Source organism: Diceros bicornis, chromosome 3 (genome assembly GCF_020826845.1).
Source record: "Diceros bicornis minor isolate mBicDic1 chromosome 3, mDicBic1.mat.cur, whole genome shotgun sequence".
In the NCBI taxonomy this organism is placed as follows: domain Eukaryota; kingdom Metazoa; phylum Chordata; class Mammalia; order Perissodactyla; family Rhinocerotidae; genus Diceros; species Diceros bicornis.
Genome location: NC_080742.1, coordinates 102,072,812 through 102,088,944, shown reverse-complemented (window position 1 = coordinate 102,088,944; position 16,133 = coordinate 102,072,812). Strand labels below are relative to the sequence as shown.

General features: G+C 44.0%; 1 protein-coding gene across 1 annotated transcript in view; it reads left to right on the top strand.

The window, feature by feature from the left end:
• PTPRN2 (protein tyrosine phosphatase receptor type N2) overlaps nucleotides 1-16,133 on the top strand; it is a 911,136-nt gene that overhangs the window by 820,196 nt on the left and 74,807 nt on the right. The gene's annotated exons all lie outside the window — the stretch shown is intronic.

Genomic DNA, 16,133 nt, shown 5'->3' with positions numbered 1-16,133 from the left:
AGGAAACACTCGCACACGTGTGTGCAGACAGAGGGGCTTCAAGGACACGTCTCTGACTCCTTGTTTGCAGGCTGGAAAGCTAGAGAAGAACAGTCTTTGGGGAGTGGAAATATGAAGAGAAAGTTGGTTTGATGCTTTCTTCAGTAGACGTGAGGAATGTAGAACTTGATTCAGGAAAACGGTACTGAAGAGTCCTTTTTAAAACTACGCCTTCATCCCTGTTGAAGGTTCGAGTGTGGGCTGTTATTCTTGGAAGATACGATGCCGACAGCAAGATGAGTGTTTGTGTAATAGCCACTGTCAAGTAGGAGCTGTAGTTAGCCCCATTTCACAGACGAAGACAAGAAAACTGAGAGCAGTGAGGTACAGACATGAAAAATGAAAAGTTAGGACATTGCAAAAAGTGGCTGGAGCCATCACGGCAGGACAGAGGAAGTGGACTTCCCTGAAGCAGGAGGAGTTTTGTGCCAGGCGGCCGCTAGAGGCCCCAGGGGGAAGTGTGGCGTGTCCACGTTGCAGACGGCCTAGCGGCCGGTGCACCAGGGACCACCTCAGATCCCCGTCGGCTCATGGCCTCACCACGAACATCTGCCTCCTCTTCGCGACAGTCTCGTGGAGGAGCCTGCATCTGTCGATGTTTGCACATTGAGTGATCTCTCTCTTTGATCACTCTATCTCCCACCAGGCCCCCTCACTCATACGTAATTATACTTATCAGTAGTAGAAGTTAGCTGCTCAACCAGAAAGGATCCTTGGAGACGTGTGGAACGTCTCTTCCCGGAGGCCGTGAGTAGGCGTGGTGGCGCAGAGGCCTGTCAGGTCTGTCTGAGGTGGCCTTGGGCGAGGCCGGGCCTCGGTGTCTACGTCTGTAGAATCAGCACCTTATATTTCTGAAAGGACTTGTTCTGCAGTTCCTCACCATGCGCTTCCCTGGCCCTGTGCTCTGGGACAGCTGGTCGCTGTCCTCATGATGAAGTCGACTGGACCACCAAGAGGCTGACGCCCGGGCCAGGCTTCCTTCCGGTCCTGCTCCCACTCACTGACTTGGGCCGCTTGTGAGGCCTAATAAGTTCACGTGAGCCAGTGGGCCTTCCCACTGCTGTGGGATATGCAGTGACAGATAGGAAACTCTGAGTCGTGGCTCCTGGCCTGATAGTGCTATTCTCTGTGGCTCATACTTGGAGGAGCATAGTTTTGTGTAGAAGCTGGTTCTCGCTGTTTGATCACTGCCTGATATTTAGACAGGGGGCTTCCTGGGAGTGAAACGGCTCAAAGGCATCGAAGGAGATGCCCTCGGCCCCAGCGCTTGCAGCACGGTGGGGGTGGATGTAAATCACTTGTTGGGGGTCTTTCTCCAGTTGGCAGCCGTGTGAAGCCTTCACATGCCACACATGCTGGGGTCTCGGGTCAGAGGTCCTGGGCTACATTAACTCTCCAGAGCAGGAGTGTGGGCGATGAGATGAGTTAGGGTGAGAGGAGCAAGCAGCAGTCACCAGCTCTCATGACCCCATAGAGATTTCCTGAGGCTGGTGCTCTTGGCCTGGGGGTGCATTTAAGAGCAACATGGATTGTCAGTCGAGTCCAGTTCAGGTAGAGTTGATCTAACCTCCCAACAGCGGCCGTGGCCTTGGGGCCAGGCCCTAACCTGGAGTGTGCTTCCTTACGTCCTCACTCGGCTTGGGCGGCTTTCCTGGAGCCTCCCGGGTCTCGTTCCAGACTGCTCCTGTGTCTACGTAATATCTCACCCCGTCACAGCTCTGCCACCTGATCGCACCTGTCACTGAGATGCTCTCGGGGGCCAGAAATCAGTCAGCACACCAGTTCTCACTGCTCACAGGCTTCTTGAGTTCCAGGAGGACCCCAGGATAGGAACCAGGAGACCTGATTAATTCAACAAGATAGTGTGTGTGCATAGGCATGCCTGGCACAGAGTAGGTGTTTAATTGGTGATCAGCGAGAACCCTTGCTCTACCTCCTTGGAGTCTGTGGATGCAGACTCCACCCTCTCTGTCTTCACCTCTCAAAGGAGAGTCCAGTCGTCTCCAAAGGGAGAGTAAACCCTGCATATTTTTAAAAGCAAGTTTACGGTTTTCTTAGCATTTTCCTGTTGATAAGTCCCAGCCACCCGGGTGCAAGGGTGTGTTTTGTGTGTGTTTAATGAAAACGTTGTAATAACAACCTGGTACCCGTGGCGGGAAGGTGAGCAGTGGAAAGCAGGTCTTCTCTCTCACGTTATGACTTCTGGGACCCCAGCCCCTCCCCCAGAGCTGAGATTATTGTCGGGTTTTTGTGATAAAGTGTTCTGTACATGACACTGTGTCTAGGACATGAGTATATGTGACTCTGCACATCTTCCTAACAGTGGTATGTTATTCTGTTATTCAATATATGATAATTTATTTATTGTATACTATTGAGGGTGATTTAGGCAATCTTCAAAATTTGCCACTCCAAACAACACAGCATATGTGAAAATAGTGGTAGGTTCAATTTCTAGACGTAAGACCCTCGGTCATCAAGTATGCTTGTCATTTATGTTGAGAGGTATTGCCCAGTTTCCTGCCAAAGTGTTTGACTAAGTGACACTCCCACCAACTATGTAGAAAATGGTTCCTGTTTTCCAGACCCTCCGACCTGGGTGTCGGCTAACCTTGATCTTTGCCGCTGGTAAGTAGAAAATGCTGTTTCAAAGTAGTTTTAATTTACATTTCTCTTGCTATTCGTGAGATTGAGCATCTTTTCATACATTTGGGAGCCATTTTTTGTTCCTGCCAGGAATGGTTTCAGAAGTGTCCCTCATGGGCTGCAGGGCCACCAGCCTCTGAAGCCTGTAGAGAAAAAGTCCTGCACATTTACACGGCACCAACCATGGATGCCAACAAGAGTTTGCCCAACTTGACGACGTAATGAAATTAATTGTCTCTTGTCTCTCTTCTCTGTGCCCAGTCGCTAGTCCACACGTGAGCATCAGCCGTGGGCGTCTGTGAGAGAGGCAGTGATAGCCACCGATTTGGGTAAAGTTTCAGGAAGACCAAAAGCCCTCTGAAAATTCACACCAGAGTAATGATTCGACTTACCAAATTGGAAGGCAGGTGGGCTAAATGCCTGACAAATGCGTTTCCTGTGTGTAAGAATTGTGTATGAGTATTCTGAGATGGGGCAAAAAGTGTTGTTTCACTTTCTAAAAATCACTTGCCCTGTGATGTCAGTAAGATGAGCGGCCCCTGGGAGGCTTGAGTGCCTGGCTGTTGTGGGGTCTTTGGACCTAAAGTCACATGGGGCCGCCATCACGAAGTCCCACAGGCTGGGCAGCCAAGCAACAGACATCCATTGTCTCTCAGTCCTGGAGGCTGGAAGTCCCAGATCAAGGTGTCAGCAGGGCTGATTCCTCTTGAGTCCTCTCTCATGGGCGTGTAGATGGCCATCTTCTCCCTGTGTCCTCACATGGTCGTCTGCTGAGCGTGTCTGTGTCCTCACCTCCTCTTCTTATAAGGACACCAGTCCTGTTGGATTAGGGCCCACCCTAACAGTCTCGTTTTACCTTCATCACCTCTTCAAAGACCCTGTCTCCAAATCCAGTCACCTTCCAAGGTGCTGGGAGTTGGGGCTTCTACATATTTGGGGGGACACAATTAGCCCATGACAAGGACTGGTGCTTAAACTCACCAGTGTTTTCTGGTAGCTTGAAGTAAGTGAGAGGTCCCGGTCTCCTTTCTGTAGCCCACAATAGGGGGTCGTTTCTGTCTCCCTCAAGCACTCTGGTGGCTGAGCATGGGGCACCCCTGCCGAGAGGCTGGCTGACTCCCGGGCTCTGGTGCCTCTACCCTGCAGCCTGCACTTCCCCACCCACACCGCGAGCTGTGTCAGGACCTCCAAGCCTGGAGGAGAGACTGTGAGCCATTCCTATCTCCTCTTCCTGGGCGCGGCTCACCTTTCCCTGTCAGATCCTGGCCTCCCACCCGTCACGTTGCCCTGGGAGAAGGTGTATCTCCAGGAGGGAAAGGAGGGGCCCATGAGTGTTCACACGTTTAAATGGTAGCACAGGGCAGTTACAGCATCAGGCTGTGCGTCCATCCAAGAGCCGGCCGAGAAACCCACCGACAGGTGCTCCGTGTGGGAGGGGAGGCCAGGAGCACTTCTGGGGTTGAAGGTGGCAGGGAGGGGCCGAGCTGCAGCCCGACGCAGGTGGAGGAGGGTCACAGATGCTGGGCTCCCAGGGCAGATGCTCCGCTACGGAGAGACACCTGCAGCTCCTCCCAGGCTCTCTCGCCACTGAGGATGACGGTGCCCCGTGTCTGAGGGGCTGTGACAGGGCCTGCTGCCCCTCCCACCATCCCCTGCAGCACCGGGGCCTCCTGCGACATTGGCGACTCTTGATTGTCTGGTTTTGACACACGGCAGAGTGCCGTTTCCATTGCTCAGCCTTTACTAAGGGGCGTGGAACTCTCTATTATATTTTTGGTGTGGCGATGCGATTTGCCTTGTTATTGTTAAGAACTCTGTTTTACTGTGTAAAATGCTAGAATGCTTTCCTGCTTGTTAGACCTTCTTAAAGTGAGTAAATTGGGTAAAATAAACTAAGTAAAATCAAGCATCCAATTAATATTTGTTGAATTAAATTGAATAACCAAACACTAAATTTGGTAGCTAGTAAGTCTATGAGTTAAGGTTTATGAGAGGAAGAAGCTGGCGCCTGAAACGTGTTGGAAAGCGCTCATTCGTGTGTAGTGCCTGGGGACCACGTGACCTCCCTCCAATCAGCCCGACAGGGTGGTTCAGGTCTTCCCGGATCTTGCAGTTACAGACCGTGTCCAGAGGAACTGAGTGACAGCAGGCCAGGATGGAACGATCTGGTTGTTCACGTACATGTGTGAAATTAAGAGTATATAAAATGCAGCTTTTGAAATTGCATGAAACTGGTCGGTTCCACAGATAATTCGTAGACAACAAGTACTGGTTGGGTGTTGCTCCCATTATATCCTTGGCATCGAGCACAGCTCCTGGACGTGGTAAGTGTTCAGGAAAACGCTTCTGAGGGAAGCAGATGATAAGTGCTTTGCTCCTGAGAAGCTTACAGTCTCTTTGAGGGGAAAAGGAGTGAATAGCTAAAAAGCACTAGCCACAGCCAAGTGCCAAATTATGTTCTTTTGCTCAAGATCTCTCCATCCTTCATGAGGGCTGTAGTGACGGAAGGAGCCTGAGGGGTGGGTTGGGGCTGAGATGGGTGTTCGGTGGCCAGTCTTAGTCAGGGAGGAGCAACTGTATTGGGGTGGGCAGACGACACAGCAGGAAAGATCACAGCTCCTTCTGGAACCCAAGACAGTTCACGGATTAGAGTGTGTGGTGGAAGAACAGGGAAGTCAACAGCCTGGACGTGGGGGTGAGCCTGGGCCAGATGGGGGGCCTCCTTGAGTCCAGCGTGCAGGACTTGCACTTGACCCATACGTGGCTACTGTGGTTTCTTGAACAAGAAAAGTGATGTCCATTCATTCATCCATTCACTTACTTGTGTACGTTTGCTAGAAAGTAAGAGCGTTTGTGACAAATAAGCCAGGGGCCGAGAAGGTCGTGACCACTGTTCTCTGGTGCTTTTCTCTTGTGGAGCAGGAGAGAAATGAGACCCAAGAGAACGCTGTGCTCTGACAAAAAGATGGTCCCAAATCCAGAGGCTGCTTTCCAGGGTGACACCTGAGTCAGCATTTAAACTCGGTCAGCTTCGGTTCCCCCCCCCACGAAGTGTGACCACTCATAAAACCCACGCGAAAGTCCTGTTGTAAGGAAAAATAATGTCGTCTCTGCAGGAAACTCTCCTAACAGGCTACAAAGTGTTGTAAAGATGCTTTTGTTACTAGAGATGCTGGAGGTGAGAGGTTACAGAAAATGAAATGATTATAACCATGTTGTTAAAGCTGCTTAAAAAAAGTCTGATCTATCAGTCTCCCAATGTTTAACCCATCACATCTTATGTTGTGCTTTATAGGCACTCTGTGTGTGTGTGTGTGTGTGTGTGTGTGTGTGTGGCATCCACCCCCAACTTCTGCTGGAGTGATTGGGTTTTCCTTATTCCATCTCCTCCCTCTACTAGTTCAGCAGTTATAATTTAATGATTATCCTCATCGTTTTGGCAAGCACACTTTAACAAGACCTGAAGTTCATATCTCTGCCCTCCTCCCAAATAAACTTGGAAACTCAGACTCTGACACACATATTATTGTTGCCCAGTATTTTAGTGGGCTTTGTTTTTATACTAATTGTCATGGTCAGCACTTGTTCAGATTGACTCTCGTTGTACCAGGTCTTTTTTTCTCCTTCACCACTCCTCCTTGCTCCTCAATTCTTCATTCTGGGTAAAATTTCCTGAAATATATCCTTCTTTCAGTCTTTTAGTTGGAAAGTCTCCCAGTCTTTGTCTGACAATGTCTTTAATTAATCCTCACACGTGCATAATAGATTAGTTTTGAGGATCAAATTCTAGTTACTTTTCTCTCATTACTTTAAAAATGCCCTTTTCGTGCCTTTGATGCTGTAGCTGCCGGGGAGGCTGTTTGTTGCTGGTCCAATGGCTGCTCTTTGCGGGCCATCATGCTTTCTTCCTGAATTCTGCACCTTTGTTGCTCCAGAATTTCTTTGTGCCCTGTCTTGGTGTGGACCTATTTTATTTTTATTTTTGCTCCAGTCTTCCTGTGATTCCTGAATTGGACAATTCCTGTCTTCCATCAATTCCAGAAAATGACAAACCATTTATAATTTAAATGTGACTTTCTCAATTCTCTTGTATAATAGAGGAATGTGGGGCATTCTTATTCTCATGACTCTTAAATCTCTTCCATATTTTCTCTCTTTATCCCTCTGTCCTGCATTCCAGGGAATTTCCTCAGATCTGTCATCCAATGTGCATTGTTTTTCTTCAGCAGTGTCTAATCTACTATGTGATCCATCCATTGTATTTATAGCTTCAGGGAGTATATTTTTCATTTGCACTTGTCCTATTTATTCTTTTTCAAATCTGCCTTCTTTGTTGTTCTTGTCTTATATTGTTGATTCCCTCTTTAATATCTTTAATCATTATAAATGCATTATTTGATTGCTTCTATCTAATGCTTCTTTTATCGAGGTTCTTATGCGTCTAATCCTGCTCTTTGATACTTTTGCTGATTTGCTCATGGTAGTTTGTTGTCTAGTGGGTTCTGTAATTTCAGATTATAAGCTCCTCATCAGTGGGGTTTTATCTGTCAGAATGTTGTGTAGCCTATGCTGAGAGTGTTAACCTCAAAAGGGAAGTTTTGAGATTGATTTTTGCCAGCCACTCCAGGCTGTCATTAAACCAGGACCATGTTTATATCCATTCCTCACCCAGAGATTCCCAGACCACTCATATATTGTAAATTTGAGCCTCAATCCTAGATGAAGCCCATAGCCCAAATGTCTTCCCATTTTGAGTCCATGTGGAGACAGATAAGCTTCCTGTGGCCTGAGCAAATTGTTTCACTGAGAGTGTGGTCTTCTGAGGGTCCTGGTTTATGTGGGGGTCTCACATCCAACCCCCTGCCTCCTGCATGCCAGGGTTTCTGCTATGGCCCCACATGGACAGCAAAAACCAAGACCCTGGGTTTTAGGGACAGGAAATCGTCTGGCCCTGCCCCTGCCTCAAGGGCTTGAGTCACTTCAGCTCACAGGTCTCCCGCTCTAGCTTTCACTTCCCTTTCCATATTGGATCCTGAGGATTTCCTTCAACTTTGTGAAAGGCTGATGTGCCATTTATCCAACATTTCTACATGTCTTGAGAGGAGGCTCTTCGGATTATCTCATTCTACATGTCTCTGGGAACATAAGGCTCAATGCAGATCACACAAAAGGAACACAGTGCAGATGGTGTACTGCCGTTTACTTCCACATTACCTTGACAATTGCATCTAAGAACCAGCTTTGTGTTTTGGATAATAAAGACAGACATCTAAAAGTGGCTACCTTTTATCAAAGAAAGCCAGACAGTGACCTCATTCAGGCTGGTTCCCACACTTCCCTTTCTGTATGCAGGCAGGATTATCTTGCTTCAGGAAGCGCCTGCTTACCTGTGTGTCCAAAATGAGCCATCTGAGTGTGCACTGACAGATGCCTTGGTCAGCAGGCAGGTGGGCAGGTGAGTGGACCCTGAATGCTAATGGCTGGTGGCCATGGAGAAATTCCAGATGGCACCCATGTTGCAGTGATGGTAAAGGCAGCTGTTGGGAGGGGTAGGCTCCAGGTCCCGTAGTTGCACTGTGCTGGAACGGAAGAGCAAGAAGGATGACATCTGGTAATCCACTCCCGCTTCACCTGTCAAACCCTGAGAACACGTGGGCGTGTAATTTGCAGTCCACGATATGATTGGCAGTTGAGCTGGAAAAAGATTAAAAATATATTTGATGGTCTTATCTCTAACTTTTCATCCTTAAAAGTGAAAATAATTTTTGATAAATCAACTCTCTTCTACTTTGAACTCCTCATTTCAAAGCTATTGAATGAAGAATGTTTGCCAACCAACTCTTGGTTATTGTGGATGACTATTGAATCCTGTTTTTTCCTTTTTCTTCACTGGCATTTTAGCTATTTCGCTGCTGGTAGGGAGGTCTGGGAAAATAGATTCAGAGCTCTAGGCTTCATTCCCTCTTGGCACGTTTGGTTGACGAAGAGAGGGAGATAAATTTTTGAGTCTTGTATGAACTCGTCCAGTATGGTGCCATTTCTGACCCCCATTATTGTGTTATTGCTCATGAGCATATGGCTGTTGGTTTTGGGAAATTAAAAACCAAAACATTCTATTTCCAGTGAGCATTTTTAGAATTTCTGCAAATATTCTCTGATAATCTACTATAGAATCCAGCGTTTCCCATCTGGATATGGGAGAGAAAATTCATGTCTATGTTGCTATCCTAGGTAACCTTTACTGCACTTGCTGGAATTCTTTATTCTTCCTAAAAACTTCATCAGAACATCTTAATGAGTACATCATTGGTACAGAACATAAAAGGCTGCTGCTACGGCTTTATAGTTGGCGAGAGGCTGTCTGTGTGTTGCTAGGCAACCATCCCCTCCTTTTTCCTCTTCCTGAAAGGTTCCCCTGTTATAAATGCTGCCGTCATCTTTTGAGTAAAAATTGTCTCCTCTGGGCTTTTTCTTGTCAGTTGGGTGAGAGTGAAGGTGTTGGGTCTTTGAGAGAATCTGCTCCTATAATTGTGACTTGGAATTGGCCGTTTGAATTTTGTAGGTGACCATTGAATTGAGGAGGGGTGGGTGGATGCCATTTAAACACATGAGTCTGCTAGTGCTCAACATATAGAAACAATTATTGAAAAACTGTTTTTGAAGAAGATCTTAAAGAAAGCAATCCTGCCCAAGGCACCGAATGCCACTGTAGAGGTATTGATCAGTGACTCGATTTCTCCATCACACAGCCTCTCCTTGTCTGGGTGGTACCCATCAGGTACCCTAAGTGTAGAGGTGGTGGGGGATGTTGTTTGTTTGGAGGACTCTATTTTTCCCCTAGAATTTATTAACGTATTAGAAGATATTTTGAGGGTTTGGTTATCTTAGAACTGCATTTTCACGACTATTTTCCTCTTATATCCCTGCCTGTCCTATCAACTCTTTGGAATCCAAGGTTGGTTTCCAACTGAATTTTGTACATTAATGGAATTTCTAAATAACTCTCAGCTTAAAATATTTTTCATATGTCAAAAGGGACATGGTTGAGGCTGGAATCAATTTGTATCCTTTAATAAAGACTATGTATTAATTTATATTAATAAAAATTTGTTGTAAAACTAATATTTGCAAATGCATTCTTTTATATTGTCCATGTAATTTATTAAAAGTAAATAGAAATGTAGCTTTAGCCAGACAGTTTCCTTTTCCAGTTAAACTATTCTGATTTCTATTCCACATCAAAGTCTCAGAAACATTAACTTTCTTAGTAAAGGTTAACATTGGTTTCTGCACTAAACTGTCTATAGTCAAACTTTGATTATCCAAATGGAATGAGAGGATTTAATTATTGCTAAGCACAGAGGTTTAAAATGGATGAGAGAAGAATTAGGAGAGTTTAATCTATTTAGAACGACTGAGATTTATCTCATCTTTCATGCAATTTCTTCTGTTTTCCATTTATCTATGAAGATGAATATACCATTGCTAGAAATAAGTGATATTTTGTTTGATAAACAGCTGTTTCAGGAGTTTACAATGCCATGGGTAGACATTTTAAACTTTTAAAAGGCAGAAATTAGTAGAAATGTCATTAAATTGAATTAATTTTTCTTTAAACTTGTGTTAATTGAAGTAGACACAGACTGGCAGACTGATGTTTAAAATCACCACATTGTCCATTGTGTGTGTGTTTTTTTCTAATGTCTGTAGACCAAAATTACAAAAAGAAGAGAAATGCACAAAAGATATTTAGTAAAGGCAGGTGGTCTGGATGAATAATGTTCCTTTCATTAACATATTTCCCTTATTAACTGTATAATTAATTGTACATAGCCAAGGGAAGCTATGGAAATTGCATTTTGAGATGTATCAAAGCTGACTTATGCTTCAGACTTCCATGCAATTTACCATTAATGAAGCCAGAGATGGAAGCCTCAAATCTATAATTATTACTTACTATTTGAATGACAAGCAAAGAATTTTATCAGCCGAGTTTTAAATGAAAGGGGATTAGCAGCTAATGTTGAAATTGTTAATCTTTCTTATGAAAATAATTTTGAAGAAAATGTTTTAGTGGAAAGAGAGGTTTGAGGAAACCATTTGCCATTAAAATAGCCATTTTCTGATATTCCATGTGAATTTGTCTACGTTTGACAGCAGGGTGCAAATATTTTTGAAAGTGAATGAATATTTTATAGGATCCAGAGCTGCTCATGCATTCCAGGAATGGATTATGCAATATTCCCAAATATCCCAGCAAAGGTGAGAGAGGCTATAAGCTAGCCAGAGGAAAGAGTAAGGCTGAAAAAAATTAAAATATATGAAAATATCCTAAAATAAGTTAAAATTTGTTTATTAGCATAGAAATCTGCCTTTCCCCCCTTCTGAGTGCACATTTGATTTAAGACTGTAAACAGTAAATATTGTTAAAGAAAACTGTTAAATGAAGCACTGGTGTCCATTTGTCCAAAAAGATTTCATCGACAACACTGCATTTCCAAAGCAAAACTGACTGTTACCTTAAACTCACGTGTCCGACACGCAGGACCAGCCTTTGACGGCACCAGTGCTCTGAGTCAGAGACCATGGAGCTGCCGCACATTCTCGAGGGATTCAGTGGGTGGTTGTGCCCTTCATTCATTCAACAGGTATCTATTGACCACCTAGGATGTGCCAGGCTGGACCCTGGAGTGACCATCAGGAGTAAAAGCGTTGGCTCATTGGGAGCGCCTAAAAACTTATCTTACATTTATTTCTTTGTCCTGATTTTTCCCACCGAGTGGGTGGCACAGACTAAAATACTAACTTGGTGGCATTGTCTGGTTAGAACCCAGTGTCGCTGTGAATAGGAGAAGGGCAATGCTCAGGTTTCTAGACGCCCTGGAAGATTGACCTGGGAGGGACAGGCACTTTTAGGGCTTGTGTTCTGGGCTTAAGATCGTGCTAGAGCCATGGCTGACTGGTGGAAACAGCTGGAACCTGGAGCTCTGCTGTGGCTCTCTCCAAGTCCTGAGCTCCCCACACACGTGGCGCCCAGGGGGACAGCAGGCCACGATGTGTGGTGCTCATGGGCACTGTCTTCGTTTCTTAAAAGCTCTTGTTTTCTCAAGCCTGGTATCGTCTTGGTGTCAGTCTGTCTTCACACACTGAGCCTCAGTCTACTTCAATTTGTGAATCTCTCATAGAATCTTTGGTGTCATCTGGGAACCAGTTCACGATTGCAGTAGTAATTTAATAAATGGAACCGGGTGGTCTGAAGGAGGAAAGACAGTACTTCCGACCTAGAAAGTTGTGCTCTTCTAACGTGGCTGTGTGTTCGTCTTGTAGACACACACGTATTTGCACACCTTTGTCTGTATGTCAAGAATTGCTGTATTTGTGGATAAGGATATCACAATACTCCAAGTTAATTTAGTTATTGGACTGATTTTACATTTTAAATTTTGAGTTCAGCTATTGGCTGTTAATTTTCTATGGTAATTTGGGCAAACGTCTTCAATGAGATTGCGTACGACTAAGATGAAAACTAAATACTGCTATTAACTGTCTGAATGTTCTCTCCATGTAACAAAAGCGTGCAGGTTGTTAGAAATATCAGGGTTGTTGATGGAATTTTTCAGATCTTTACCCAGACTTTTGACTTCAGGTAAATTAAAGCTGTGACCTTGTTTCTCAGATCGAATCATTAAGATCTTTCCTCACTGGTTGTGTGAGGGATAAGGAGTTTAAACAATTACTAACTAAAGGGTTGCAGAAATTTAGGAGTGTAAGAAAGAACAGGGCAGATAATGGAATGAGCTGAATCTATATGAAATAAACTAAAATCCTCTAATTTGCTCTATTAGCAAATCCTGGCAGTTCTGCCTTCAGAAAATATCACACATCTGCCCATTTCTCTCCCGTTTTCCCCCTCCACTGTGGTTCCCCAAATCTCAGCCACTGAAGTCTCCTATGTGGATTGTCCCAACTTGTATAATCAATCCCTGACTGCTAGCGTGACCTTCTGGAAGCATCTTTATCATCATGGGCCTCTTTTGCTTAACTCCCTCCAATGCTTCCCAAACTTCTCCAATGGCTGCTTAAACTTCAACCTCCTCCCCAAGGCCGGGGAGCTCCCATAGGATCCAGCCGCTGACTACCCTCCTCCCCATCCCTTTGTCCCAGCCACCCTGGCCTTCTCTCTGATTCTGGAATATGCAGGATCCGTCCCCCGCGCCCCCCTGGGGCCTCTTGTCCTCACTCTCCTCTCTCCCTGGAACACCTCTGCAGTCCTTCGCATGACGGGCCTTCCCATCTGTCAGGATGAACTCGGAGATCAGCTCTTCTTCAGAGGGGCTGCCCTTCCTGGAGTCCCGACTTCCTCCCCTCCTGCACCTGATCGCTTTTACATCTCTGTGTTATGTCTTCTTACTGCCTCCTGTTACCTGAAGTTATCTGTCTGAATTATGTTTATTTATTTGTACGTGGTCTGTTCTCCAGCTTAAGCAATCAGCCCATGAGGATCAGTCTTTGACCAGGTGCCTGCTGCGTCCTCAGAACATGCAGCATGCCCTGGCTCGTACTAGATGCTTAATAACATTGGTTGAATGAATGAATAAATGACTATGCCACCAACAAATGAGCAGTGCCTGAAATAGTACTGCAGCTTGTAACTCTCTCTTCCATAATTAGAGGAGGAATCCACATTTCACTCATAATGTCAAGCAACCCTCTTTTGCCTAGATTTAAATATTAATGGCTGTACATTTATGGAAAATATGGTATAATTCTCTTAATTATTTTCCATTGGTTATAAGTATTCATCTTTGTATTTTACATATGTTCGTATAACCTTAATTTTTAAGATGTTAAATAAGATAATAAGATTCATAAAATTGTTCATTTAAAATTCTTTGAGCTTCTTGAAGAATGACAGCCTGAAAATATAGAGTGCTGTTATTGTCATCACCACTGTTATTACATAGCTTCGTTCTTAGTCTTTCTGCAGAAGACCTTTGTCACCTGCTCCTACGCATACACCCAAATATTATATTGTGCTGAAGAACACCCAGCATAAAACAAACTGTCAGTTGTATAAAAGAACAAGCCTTTCCTCCTGTTTAGTAAGAGTAGGTGGTAAGGACGAAATTACTTATTTCTTTAAGTTTATTAATTAGAACATTTCTGGAATAGAATGTGTGCATTATTAACATTTTCCATCAGGGTTTTAGTTGTAAGTCATCATAAAATTGTGGTTTTCTTTTTCTATAAATCTGTAAAGTCACACACTTACTTGATGAGCACTGTGCTTTTAGTGCACAGGGGGTGCCTTTCAGAGCATCGCTAATCTTCACACAGCACTCTACAAAGATGCCCCAAGTCTAGTGAATTATTTACTGACTCCAGGAAATACCCCGCAGGTCATTCAGTCACTGTTTTAAGAACTCTCTTTTATCCAGATGATTTATTGCAACTTTGGACTTTGTTCTAGATTTGGAATACTAAAACCCAAAGTTATAATAAAAATATATTAATTGAAGCTTCCGAGTAGTTAAGATTTACCTTGTTTTCATGTCCTCTGAACTCACCGTCTTGCAAAGTTACCTCTCCTTTCTCTTTTTGCCTCTCCCAGAGCACGAGATGCACGGACCACGTCTCAGCCCAGGAACTGGTCTTCCTAGGGACTTTCCCAGCAGTACTTTGGAAAATACATGTCGCTTTCTTTAGAGCTTTTGTTTGTTTTCTTAGTTCTTGCATGTATTTTAATTTTCAATTACAAAAAGGATCTTAAATAAAATAGATAAGTCAGTGGTCCCGGCCTCAGAACCAGCACATTACATTTTCTGTTTCTCCTTTGGTGCTTCGTTTCTGTCGCTGGTGGTTACTTACCTTCTCCACCTAAACTGAGTTAAGGTGGGGGCTTTCTCTTAAAGGCTTTACATTTAAGTATTTGAACTTTTCTCCACTATTTTACCAATTTAAAATTTCTCTCACTCCACAGTCTGCTTGGTTACAATATAAAGAAGGGGAGTGCATTTCTAAATCACATTAAGACAGCACTGGGGACGGGTTTCAGGGGTCACTGGGCTTGCAAAGATTCTACTTGGTCTTCAGAAGAGCTCAGCTTGAGAAACAGCTTTCAGAGGAAGATTTTGGGAGAAACGACATTGATTCACAGTTGTGGGTGAAGCCAATTCTGCTGCCCACGTATGATGCTTTTGCTAGTCAGTTTCATCTCTTTTTACCACTTCCCAATTCACCAGGACAAGGGATGCTAATTACCCACTGCAAATACACGTGGGAATGTTTCCTCTCAAAAACAGATTTCCATGGAAGCAATTTTTAAAACGTAATAAAAAGAAAAAAGACCACGTGAATGGTCTTTCATTTATTTTTCCTAATTCCTCTGTTCCCATTCGTGCTTCTTCAGGCTTTGTACATATAACCCAGAGGTTGAATTCCAAACCGTGTTTGCTTTTCCCAAGTCAACCCCATCCTGACAGAGCAGGAACATGCTTTGAGTGGGTCTTTTCTGGGTCTGTGTTTTTCATCTTTATATATATATATATATATATATATACTGTTCTGCAGTTTAAGTTCCTCATCTGGAGGAGATAAAGCAATGCATATTTAACTATCCAGTAAGACCAGCAATCCCAGGACAAGTGAGAAATGGTGCAGAGACTGGGCAGGTGTCAAAGGGACAAGCTGGTTAGGAAGATGATTCACTCTGTGCTGAGTTTCACTTTGTTGCTATTTTTTATTAGAGTCAGATGGCAATTGGAATACAATTATGGTTCATAATTCCTGTTTCAAGAAAATCTTTCTTAACAAATAGCAAAACTACCCTCTGATCGTTTAATCATATCTGTCCTTTTTTGAGTTTGAATGTACTATTTTGATTTTCTAATTTTGAATTTTAAATATCTTAACATGCCTGCTGCATAGTATTAATAAATAACATTTAAGATATGTCAGACGCAGCCATCTACAGACAACCGAATGCCAGTTCTAATTGAGCTGCCTGCTGCCCTGCCTCGCTGTGTCTGTATATGCTAAGCCAACACAACTGACCCCTCTAATTTCTCCTTTCATCTTTCCATATTTTTGTTTGGAATTCAAACTTCTTACTTTTGGAATTCAAACATTTAATGTAAACATTTCCCTTTAATGTATTAATGAAGACAGGTGACGATGTTTATTTTTAAAGAAAAGAAGGTCGTCGTTTCCCCAAATGGCAGCTGAAGCAGCTTACTCCTTGCTTGTAAAAGCATTAATCGAACTCCATCTGATTGTAAGCACAAACCCTACAGTCTTCTCACAAGGAAGGAGGATGTACATGGGTGTATTCTTCCCTTTAACAAAAGGTGTGATTGTCACTCAGCCAATTAAAGGGCATTTGTGCTGCAACAGGTGCCAGTGTAAGGAGAGGAACAGAGACAAAGCTTTCCTAAAAGTAGCTGGGTCTT